Below are 12,071 nucleotides of genomic sequence, written 5' to 3'. Positions count from 1 at the left end.
GGAATGCCTTCACTCTCTCCTCCATTTATTTACAAATAAAAACTAACTAAAGTCAATAACACCAACATCATCAACTATATGACCTTTGTCTTCTTCATGTAAATCTCCTTGCTGAACTCATCTCAACCATTTTTAATATCATTATCTTAGTAAGAGTCGTTAATTCTTTATTTTCCTCTTCGGTGTGTTGAGATTGATTTATTTGCTGTAATACACTCAATCTTTTACGAATCTCACTGATTTCCATATTTTTATATTTTTCCTCCCTCTCTCTTTGCTCCCTTTCCTCCCTCTCCTCCTTCTCCTTTTTCTCCCTCTCCTCCTTCTCCTTTTTCTCCCTCTCCTCCTTCTCCTTTTTCTCTCTTTCCTCCTTCTCCCTTTTCTCTCTTTCCTCCTTCTCCCTTTTCTTCCTCTCCTCCTCCTTTTTCTCCCTCTCCTCCTTCTCCTTTTTCTCCCTTTCCTCCTTCTCCTTTTTCTCCCATTCCTCCTTCTCCTTTTTCTCCCTTTCCTCCTTCTCCTTTTTCTCTTTTTCTCCTTCTCTTCTTCAACTCCTTCCTCATCCCTTGCTACCCTTGAGTTTGAGCCCCAAAGAATATTATTCATATACTCATCTGGATTTTGAGATAATCTTGGATCTATAATTATTTTGCTCATAATAGGATACCAATAAGATTTGTTGATGATTTCTAAAAGAGTTTTATATTTCATAACTTTGAGAAGTTCATTTTTATTCAATATTTTAAACAAGTCTCTATTTGTGGGTTTAGCAATATCAGTATAAGGCCAGTTTTTTATGACAAAATTCCCATGTATATGTTCCAAATCATAAGGTATGTAATACCGAGCACCCTTTTCTTGTAGGTATCCTTGAATACAAAAATTATAATTCTCTTGTAGTCTTCTTCCTGCCATTTATGTATCAGAAATATATGTGAGATTAATATTATGACAGGTAATACCACCCCATCTTCCCACTATCAAATCGGTTTGTATTCCTCGGCTTTCTATCCTTATCTCATTACCTTCCTTCTTTGTCATGCTAACCATCGCTATACTATCATATATTTTTCTTTTCTTAAAATCAAGTATTTGTTGTTTACTAATTGTACTTCCACATAAATCCTTATCCTCGCCAAGCGGATAATATTCTTCTTTACGAGACTGATTCAAATCATGTAGGTCTTCTATGTTTATTGAAAAAGACCCTAAATACCCTAAATCAGGCATATCATACCCCCATTTATTAATTCGCCTATTAACTATATGTCCTTCTTTATAAAATTCAATTGTAAGCAGGTAGTTAAATTCAATGAGGAAAGGTGTATGGTCAGTATAACCAGGTGTTGTGGTTGTAAATTTTACTTGTTTAACAAAACGTGCTGTTTTCTTTAAAAATATATATTGTGATAAATCACTGAATCTAATTAAGTCATTCGCATCTATAGGGTTTGGATAATTGATTAATTTATAAGTATTCTTCATATTAATATTTTTACTTATACTATATTTTTGTCGTTCAGCCTGTGCCTTTGTATAATAATTTGATAAATCAATATCCTGAGAGGATTCTCCAAAGATAGAACCATCTTTTCCAACATAAGTCATTTATATTAGATTAAAAATGATATCATAAAAATTTTCATTCTTGTTGAGTTGAAATAATACATATAAACATAATTGACCACAACATTTAGAATTAATTTCTTGAACTTGAAATGTTTGATAAACACCATTCCGTAAGAATTGTATTACTTCAACAGGTGGTGGCATACCATAACTATCAAAATAATATTTATCCTGACTATTATGAATACAAACCCAATGAGAACCATTCTGTGTGTCTAAATTCATAATAATATTATTTGTATTCTTATTTATATGTATTAATTCATCTCTCATACAAATAACCACATTATCAATTTTTAGTGTTTTACAATACTTAGCTAGTTCTATATTTGACGTTGTATTCTTTCCAAATTGTTTAAACCATTTATCCATTTATTTATGAGAAAAATACAATCCATTACCCCGTTTAGTTAGTTTAACACCCGCTTGAGCGATAGAGGCAAGCATATCTCCAACCAACAATCTAGCTTTATCAGGTAGACTTTCAAGTTTTTGAGCAAAATCTACAATTACACCACTTCCACTAATTTGTTTCTCCAACTCCTAGTTATGTCTTTCCAATTCTTTTTGAGCTTTTAGTTGTGCCTTCCTTTCGTTAGCAGTTTTTACCGCTGCTGAAATACCACCAATCAATGCTCCCGCCACACTTAAACCAGAAAATAAAGGAATTAGAAACGGGAGAAATCCTCCCTCTTGTATTGAATATTTCTTCAACATAGGTTTTGTCATTTTAATTTTAAGTGATCCAACATCATTTAGTGTTTTCACCTGCTCTCTTGTGAGTAAAACATCAATTCTTACTGCTCCTTTTCTTTGAATTGAATTAACATTAATAATACAAGGCTTTTGATTTTGAATACAAGATGTTAATTTATTAAGATTGATTTGATTAACATATACCGGTTCTTTCCTACTCATTTATTTATGAGAAAAAACCTATGTGATATTAATCATAACACCATTATCTGTATTAATCTGTAATTCTGTTTCTTCCAAAAGCAAACAATAAGCATCAACTTCTTCACTCTCCCCTCTTTCAATGTATAGAGAAGTATCGACTCTATTAGACTTTATAGTTTCCTTTTGAGAACACAGGTCAATTGTGTAGATTGTATAAAGTTTTTGAAACGCAACCATATCCAAAATAGGTTCATTATTACCGTTGCTTTCACACACCTTTTGGTAAGACTTGTAGGCTTCCGCATAATCATTTTTTTCCCAATCAATTTCCAATCTATCTCGCGGGTAAAATGTACCATCAAGAGAAACCCGAAGTTGTTTCACCTTAGCATTATCACTCAGCGCATTATTCTTATCAGTACCTTCATCTCCATCTGGTTTTTTTTTTTAATGAGCCATAGGTATCGTGGTTTTCCTGCCAAAACACCCAAATTCCAAGTGTAGGTAGTGTGTTCCAGTTTAACGTGTTGACATCTTCTTTTAAGGTATGATACATTTAGTTGTTTCTTTGAGTTAAGTCTTCTATTTAACATCTCTTCCGTTTTAAGATTAGGAGTATATTCACTGATATACCAACACAAATCATTAATAACAAATTTATTATTGTCTCCAAAAGCATTTTGAGACCCAAAAAGCAACCTATTTACATTATCATTCCTTTGTAGTTGAAATCTAATTTTAAGACCATACAAAACTTTGTCATAATCACAAAATCCAAATATACCTTTTAGAGGTACTGCGACGGTAAAACTATTCTCTGCTTTTGTATCATCATTATACATTGACTTCCTTTGACTATAACCAGGGTCTGCGTTTGTTCCCGTTGACATATCAGGAATAAAACCTTCAACAGCTCCCTTACCCATTCTATCACTAAACGAATATAGTGTAAATTTCATCATTTCAGATGTAGCAGAGATATAATCAACCGCTTCAACCTCTTGAGTTCCAATATACAGGCGGACACTATCAAACATTTTCCAGAAGAAATCATTTACGAGTGTAGCATTAGTATTATTCGCAGCCTTAGTGAATTTAAATTTACTCAGCAAGAAACTATCAGCTATATTCAAGTAAGTTTGTTGATTATTTATTTCAAAACTTTTTGTTCCGTTTGAATTCCAGTCTGTTCCTGTTATAGCATTTACCTTAAAATAGTCTTCCTTTTTCGTGGAGTTTGAAATGATAATCGTATCATCCAAATCATAGATACTATCAACCGCTTCCATACTTGTATTTATATAGCATTAAAATCGTTGAAACCCTGACCCAAGTATTTTAATGATTTTTTGTCATTCTTGTGAAGATAGTCGAGTTTTACCTTTTTTAATTTCTTTGATTGCTTGTAATTTATGAGACTCCTTTTGAGCATCTTTTATACTCTTTATAGCACCCGCAACTGAGCCCACGGCAGAAGCAGTTGAACCAATTAGGTCTTTATGTTTAAGGATGGTTGAACCAATACCCATTAGAGTATCAATTATCCCATCTCCTTTATTTCTGAATTGATGTCCCACACCCCGTTGTCTCTTTGGTTTATAGTATCCTCTACCAAGAAACATACCTTCACCCTTATAGTATGGTGAAAGGAACATCCCATCCCCTGTAATTATTTTATATTTTCCCAACTCGTGTTTTCTCACAATAACCATTATTTATTTATCAAAAACAACTTCACGAAGGTGAATTCTGATGGATATAATTTCTTCATTAAAGGAGATCATACGATTATCTTGGTCGGTTATCCTAAAATTTACTCTGTATGTGGTTTTTCCTGACACAGGTAAATAGACAAGATTTTTTGGTCCCATATTAAATTTATAACCAATCGGGGTTGAGTATGTGCTGAATGAAAATATTGTATTTGTTCTTATTCCATCGTTATAAGCACCATCAATCAAATCACAATGAATTAATACTGAATTTATACCGGAGGATATTTGAATGACATTATCACTGTAAAACGTCCCGTTAGTTTCAATCTTTTTTGAAGAGAAACCCAATAGCTCTCCAAACGATTTTTCAATCGTGAAATCAACGTTATAATTATTTTTAAGTTTAATAGTTGATTTTGAAGTGTGTTTTTGAATATCTATTACAATATTTTTTGGTTCATCACCTTGTTCTTTCATAAGTCGAGAGACTTCCGAAGATATTTGAGAAATCTCGTAAGCTCCGGGTGAAACTGTTATAGTTTTATATCCACTTCCTGGAGTATAACTAAACTTGTTGTTTTTCTCTGTGATATTAAAAAGTGTATTATAAGTTTCCATCGACAATAAAGAAGCCTCATATTCTTTTGTGGGGTCAAGTTGTAGTGGGTAAGGGAATGAAGCTGTGTAATCACTCGTTGTGAAATTATAACTAAGAATTGTGCTTCTCATCTTATTTAATATCTAATAAAATATCTTTGTATTGATATTTATTAATTATTTTCATATTCATCAACTGGTCTAAAATGACGGATGTTTCATTAAAACAATTGTTGTTTCCAGCCTTCTTACTACCTAACAACAATAATAGTCTATTAACTAATTGTGATGGGTCATTTGGAAGAAAGCTAACACCCGAACCAAGCTTACTTGAAGCATCAATAATATGTTTCTCCTTCTCATTCTTCTTACTTTTACCAGCAACAGAAACTCCATAATCAAGTGAGTTTAGTAAATCAATATATACCCTATCTTCCTCTCTTTCCATATCAAGTGGTTCCTCAAAATATTTTGAACCGCTGAATCCGGAGTTTGTTAGAAGAAACATTAATCTTGGAGTTAATTCAACATTTGGTTGAGCAGAACTTAAGAACACCAATTTATCATTAAATATCAATAACTTTTCTTTCACAAGATGGAACTGTGCTGGTTCTTCTGTTGGAATGAGACCTGCTCTGGTTTTTGAACCCACCGAATACTTATTGTTTTGAAGAGCTTCCACAACATAATTAGGGGGTTGATTTACCTCCTCAAGTTTCCGAAATAATCCTTCATCATCATATTCTAATTCTCCAAGTTCTTGCTCTGTCATTTGACTAAAATCTTTGAGCATTTGAAGTTTTTGTCGGAGTAAATTCTAACGTGGGAACTGGAGGTGAAATCGTTTGTTGAGTTTTTTAAAGTGGTTTAAAAATTTTCTCTTGTTTTCTTTCAAAGGCTTCTTCACCAGTTAGTTTTTGTCTCCGTTTCTTCCTTATCTCTTCCTGTTGTTTTACAACTTTTGAAACCAACTCTTGATGTTCTTTAAACTTTCTTGCTCTTTCTTCGGTATTCATTTTCTGTATTTATTTATTGAAAAATATCATTTAATGAATTGTAAAGGTCAATGGGAAAATTTTCCTTTTCTTCATCATTATAGTAAATGTGTTGAAATAAATTCTTTTCTTTAAATATTTCATCAAATTCTTTATCGGTATTAATACAAGTTGTTATTTCTTCTTCACTAATACTTGTATCTCTGCTTTTCATACGTTTGCGTTGAGTCTCCTCATCGATATCAAAACCGAATGATAAAATCTTAACTCCATCACCACACAATTGTTTAATAATTTGTCTCATTCCTTCAGGATTAGTTTATAAAATCCCAAGACCATTAGATTTTACTTTATTTAACTCACTCTTACAATGTGAATATTTTGTAGAACCAAGAGAGACCTCCTCAAATATTTGACCTTCGTTCCTCAATCGCATATGTTCCTCGATTGAAATGTATTAATAATCTTTCCCTTCTACTTCTCCTGGTCGCTTTGCTCTGGTTGTAGTACTCACAAAACGAATCATAGGGTGTTTTTAAAAAAAACTTACAATCTTTTCATTTTTACTATTCAAGAGTTTAGATTTATGAAAGTGCTTTCCTGAAGCAGATTTACCCACAAGATTAATAATAATAGTTATCATTTATGTGTGTAAAATATCAGTTAGTATCTCATCTTGTTTCACAACAATATATTTATATTTTCCAATCGTGTTTCATATAATTTTCAAATTCTTTTTTACTACATAACGTAGAGCAATTATCTCTCCAAAAATTATTAACATCTATTGAATTTAACTTAAATAAAATAAAAGTATTGGCATTGTTTCTTATTGAGCGTCGAGAGAGTTGAAAATATGATTTACTAAGATAAATACAATTACAAGAAGAATGTCTCCCTCTTGTATAGTAGCTATCCATTACTGTTTGGTTTCTTTCATTAACACAATCATCAAAGATGATGAGGTTCTTTTTTGATTTATCTAAATCTTGAGGTGAAGGTATATCATCCGTATTATCACTGAGAATACAAGTTATGGGTTTTGGTTTCGGTTTCTGTGTATCACAAAATAGTTGTATTATATCCTCAATGTTAAAATCATTTAGTTTGTTTTGAAGTTTAAATAAACTGATCATGTCTTCCTTTTTAAGACCCGCATTAAAACCTTGTGAGAGTAGTTGATACTCGGGTTGAAAACTTGACTTTGTAAAAATTATTAAATTGTCATAATCTAAAAAATTAGGACGAAGGAGCATCTTTAAAAGCAAACAGGTTTTTCCACATCCGCTTGAACCCACTATTAGACGTCTCAATGAATTTGGAATATTTTTAAGGTTATTAAATTTTATCTTATTTTCCCAAACGGGTAAAAAATCATTCATTTATATATTTGGAAAACAAGTCATCGAACTTTTTTTGAGCTATTTTAGAAACTCTATATTTTATCCTGAGTTCAGGTTTAATTTCAAAATAATTCATTATTTTATTTATATAGTATCTTGTATTAACATTTCCATTAAAATTATTTTGAATAATAAATATCATTAAACCCTTATACATTTACTCAATACAAATAGTCTCTTCCCTTGTAAGAAATGGTGTATTAGTATCATAATACTTAACATTCATCTCTCTTATTAATCTTGTAAAGTAATTCATTTTTGGTTCTAATTTAAAAGAGTTATATATATATATATTTTTTTTTATTATCATTAATTAGAAGATAATCATAGAATAAACATTGTTTGTATGAATCCTCATCATTAAGCCCCACTCTATCACAAGCCGGACAATTCTCTAATTTATCATATGGAGAGTCTGGAAATTCTAAATATCCTTCTATCATATTTATATAGTAAATTTATACTTAAACTAAACGCAAGTTTATTAGCTAATCAATACAATGTTTCAAAACACAAAAGACAAATGTCAATCAATCTCTACTTCGGTGGAAGATATAGAAAAATATGTCAAAGATGTTAAATTGAACAAAGATAAATATGGAAATTTTTGGATTAAACCCATAATGGAGAATAACATGTGTCCTTTTATTAAATTTACGGGACAAGCTATGTTAATTAATAACTCTATTAAAGTAAATTTGACAAAAGTTTCTCCTCTACTACTGGCAATTTACTCAAAGCTTGAAAAGGTCATTGATAAAGAAGCTTTGAAAATGAATGATAAGACCATCAACGATTCTAGAGGAAACATTTGTATATTCTTTAATAGACCCAAGGATGTGGGTGAAATTAATAATATGAATATTAGTGGTGAACTATCATTCCGTACCCTGATTATTAGAGATTATTTGAAAATAACATTTAATGTAAAAAAATATTGTGGTTATTAGTTCTAATGAAAGAAAATATATAGATATTGATGGAAGTTTAATGGTATGTAAATGAGTGATATTAACAGTCAATACTCTGAGAGTCCAGGATGTGAATGTGATACTGAGAGTCTAGGATCCAATGATAATTATGATACTAATAGTTTGTGCTCAAATGATAGTTATGAGAGTAGCTTTATTGATGATGATAGTGAATCAATGAGTGATAGTGATAGTAATTTTAGTGATGATAATTCAGTGTACACAGATGATACTGTGTTCTCATTGAACTTTGATGACAGTGATGATGATGATTTTAGTGTTGTATTTTGTGATTAAAAAGTGTTTTACTTTAAGCACAGTTTCATATATAAAAAGCCTGTAAAAAGGCACTTTCTTTTATAAGTGTTTTACTTTAAGTATAGTTTCATATATAAAACAGAGTTGAAAAGCTCAAAAAGTGTTTTACTTTAAGTATAGTTTCATATATAAAACAGCACGTTTTCTCACGCTATAAATATGGTTTATTGTGATACTTGCGAGAAGGTAGTAAAATATTATAAACGACATATTCTCACCGCAAAACACACTTACAACATTCTAAATCAATTATCACCACTTCCTAAGAACAAAAAACATTGTAGACTCTGTTATAGAGATATCCTAAAGAAGGGTTTCAAAGCCCATCTTAAAACAAACAAACACTTGTCAAAATTGTTTACTATTAAAAATACTGATGCTGCTTTCAAAAGACATATCAGGATTCGAATCTTTAACTTTAATCCTCCTGGTCCAAAGTCAATACTTGAAGCTGTAGAGATTATTGAACCATCAATGAAAGCCTTCGTTGAAAAGACTCTTCTCGAATTGAATTGAATCAAGTTATATATGGGTATTAAAATTAAAATCTCAAAAGATTGTCCATTCACTGGTGAAAACATCACTGATTTAGCTTACATGAGAACAGGCACACACTTTATAACAACATACAATCAGATTAATCCCACTTATGTTGAACTTATCCAGCAAGAACAAGAACTTGAGCATACTATTATTGGAAGTGGTTGGAATATAGATGAGATACTATTTATTGACATTCATATTCTTAAATCAGATCCTCTAAACGCTTCCTCTTACATTGATTTACCAAGTGTTATCAAAAATAGAAAAGCAGTTATCAATATCAAAAATAAAGACAATAAATGTTTTCTCTGGTCTATTCTTGCACATCTACATCCTCAAGATAGCCATGTTGAAAGAGTATCTCATTCTAAAAAATATGAGAATACATTGAAAATATTCTCGTTTGTTCTTTCACCTCTGCTCCTGCTTTCTCAAATCCACGTTCTCACTTAGAGACTTTTCCCAGATTGTTTTCATGGTTTTGTTTAAATATTTATTTAAATATGTTTAGACCGCAGCGGTGATCCCCCCCCCCCCCCCCCCCCAGGATTTCCATGTTTTAAACGTTTCCCAGTGTGTACCCTGGATAAGAATAGGTACGCCGTATCCCTGCGTGTCGTAGGAGGCGACTAAGAGGGTTGGCGTCAGGAAGGGCATCCGGCCATAAAAAAAACATTGCCTCAAAAAAGAGAACCATGACAATTACAACTACATGTGGGCAGGGTACAGCCCGAAGTGGAGATCGGTTTCTGAGGTTTGGGACATGGAATGTAGGGACAATGACAAGGAGATCAGGAGAAGTGGTGGAAGTATTGGTCAGAAGAAGAGTGGACATATGTTGTGTGCAAGAGACGAGATGGAAGGGAAGTGGTGTGAGAATGGTGAAGGGTAGGCAGGGACAGAAATACAAGTTTGTGTGGCAAGGGTGCCTGGAGGGCGTGAATGGTGTTGGTGTCCTGTTTTCTGAGGAGTTTGTAGACAGTGTGGTGAGTGTCACTAGAGTGAGTGATAGGTTGATGATGGTGAAAATGATGATTGGAAAGCTCTTGGTGAACGTCATCTCGGGATATGCTCCGCAGGTTGGTCGGAGCGATGAAGAGAAGGACAAGTTCTGGTGTGCGATAGAGAAGCTGATGGAAAACGTGAAAGATGAGGAAGTTGTTGTGGTAGGAGGAGACCTAAATGGACATGTGGGAAGGAGTATGGATGGTTTTGACGGAGTTCATGGGGGTTACGGATATGGTGTGAGAAATGGAGAAGGTGAAAGGATTTTGGAATTTGCTGATGGAGCTGATTTGTTGATTTGTAATACTCAGTTCCAGAAAGAGGATAATAAGCTTGTTACATACACGTCAGGTGGGTCGACGACAACCATTGACTACCTGATGGTGCGTAGGCGAGATAGGGGGCACCTCCGAGACACAAAGGTGATCCCGGGGGAGGAGGCTGTTTCACAGCACCACTTGGTTGTCTGCGACGTAAGGGTGAAAGGTGCGAGGAGAGCTCGGCGGGTGAAGTACCAACCGAGAATGAAGGTGTGGAGGTTGAAAGAGGTGACAGTAAGGGAGGCATTAAAAGAGAGGCTGAGTAGGGTCGAGGATGATGTGGTTGAGCTTGAAAGTGGTTGGATGTCAATGAAAGCTAGTCTGTTGGGAGCCGTTGGTGAGGTATGTGGATGGACAAAAGGACCACCGAGGCACTCGGAAACATGGTGGTGGGATGACGAAGTTGGAAAGAGGATTGACGAGAAGAGGAAGAAGTTCAAGGAGTGGCAGAAGGTGAAGGGTACGGGAGCAGAAACAGCAGAACATGAAAGTTATAAGGCAGCCAGGAAGGCTGCAAAGAAAGAGGGAGCAAAGGCGCAGGAGGCATGTAGGAAAATGTTCGGAGAACGCTTGGATTCGGAAGAGGGTCAGAGAGCGGTATTCAGGATTGCAAAGCAGATAGCGAAAGAGAGGTGTGATGTGATGGGGGTGAGCTGCTTGAAGGATGAAGTGGGACAAATCGTTGTCGACCCAGATGGAATTAAAGGAAGATGGAAAAGATATATGGAAATGCTGTTGAATACAGAGAATGAATGGGATGGCAACATAGAGAGTAACCCAGTTTTAGGACCGGCAGAGAAGATAACTGAGAAGGAAGTTGAGGAAGCGGTAAAAGCAATGAAGGGTAGAAAAGCGGGAGGGCCGACGGGAGTTGTGGGAGATATGTTGAAGGCAGCAGGAAGTTGGGGTGTGAAGAGAATGACAGAGATCTGTAATCTGGTGGTGAAAGAAGGCCGCATTCCAGTGGATTGGGAACTGAGTACCCTCATCCCTCTATACAAGGGGAAAGGTGACCCTCTGGAGTGTGGCTCGTACCGAGCGATAAAGTTATTGGAGCATGGAATGAAGGTATTGGAAAGGGTGTTGGAGAGGAGGATAAGGAAGAAAGTGAAGATCGACGAAATGCAGTTTGGATTTATGCCAGGAAGAGGAACCACAGACGCGCTTTTCATTGTGAGGCAGTTGCAGGAGAAGTACATGGAGAAGAGGAAGAAGTTGTTTCTTGGGTTTGTTTATCTGGAGAAAGCATTCGATCGGGTTCCACGCAAAGTATTGACATGGGCATTGAGGAAGTTAGGAGTGGAGGAATGGTTGATCAGAGTAGTGATGGCAATGTACAAAAGAGCGCGCACAGCTGTAAGGACGAAGGACGGGAACAGTGGTGAGTTTGAGGTGAAGGTGGGAGTGCATCAGGGGTCGGTACTAAGTCCACTACTATTTGTAGCTGTGATGGAGGTGCTGGCTCAGAACGTAAAGGAGGGTTTACCGTGGGAGTTGTTGTATGCAGATGATCTGGTGTTGATTGCGGAAAGTCTGGATGGACTGAAGGAAAAGATGAACACGTGGAAGGAATGTATGGAGACAAAAGGTCTGAAGGTGAATATCGGAAAGACGAAGGTGATGGCAAGTGGTAAAGCATGTGGTGAGGTGGAAAGAACTGGGAAGTGGCCCTGTGCTG

Source organism: Myxine glutinosa, chromosome 6 (assembly GCF_964187855.1).
Source record: "Myxine glutinosa chromosome 6, kmMyxGlut1.1, whole genome shotgun sequence".
In the NCBI taxonomy this organism is placed as follows: Eukaryota; Metazoa; Chordata; class Myxini; order Myxiniformes; family Myxinidae; genus Myxine; species Myxine glutinosa.
Note: the sequence above shows the minus strand (reverse complement) of the source record.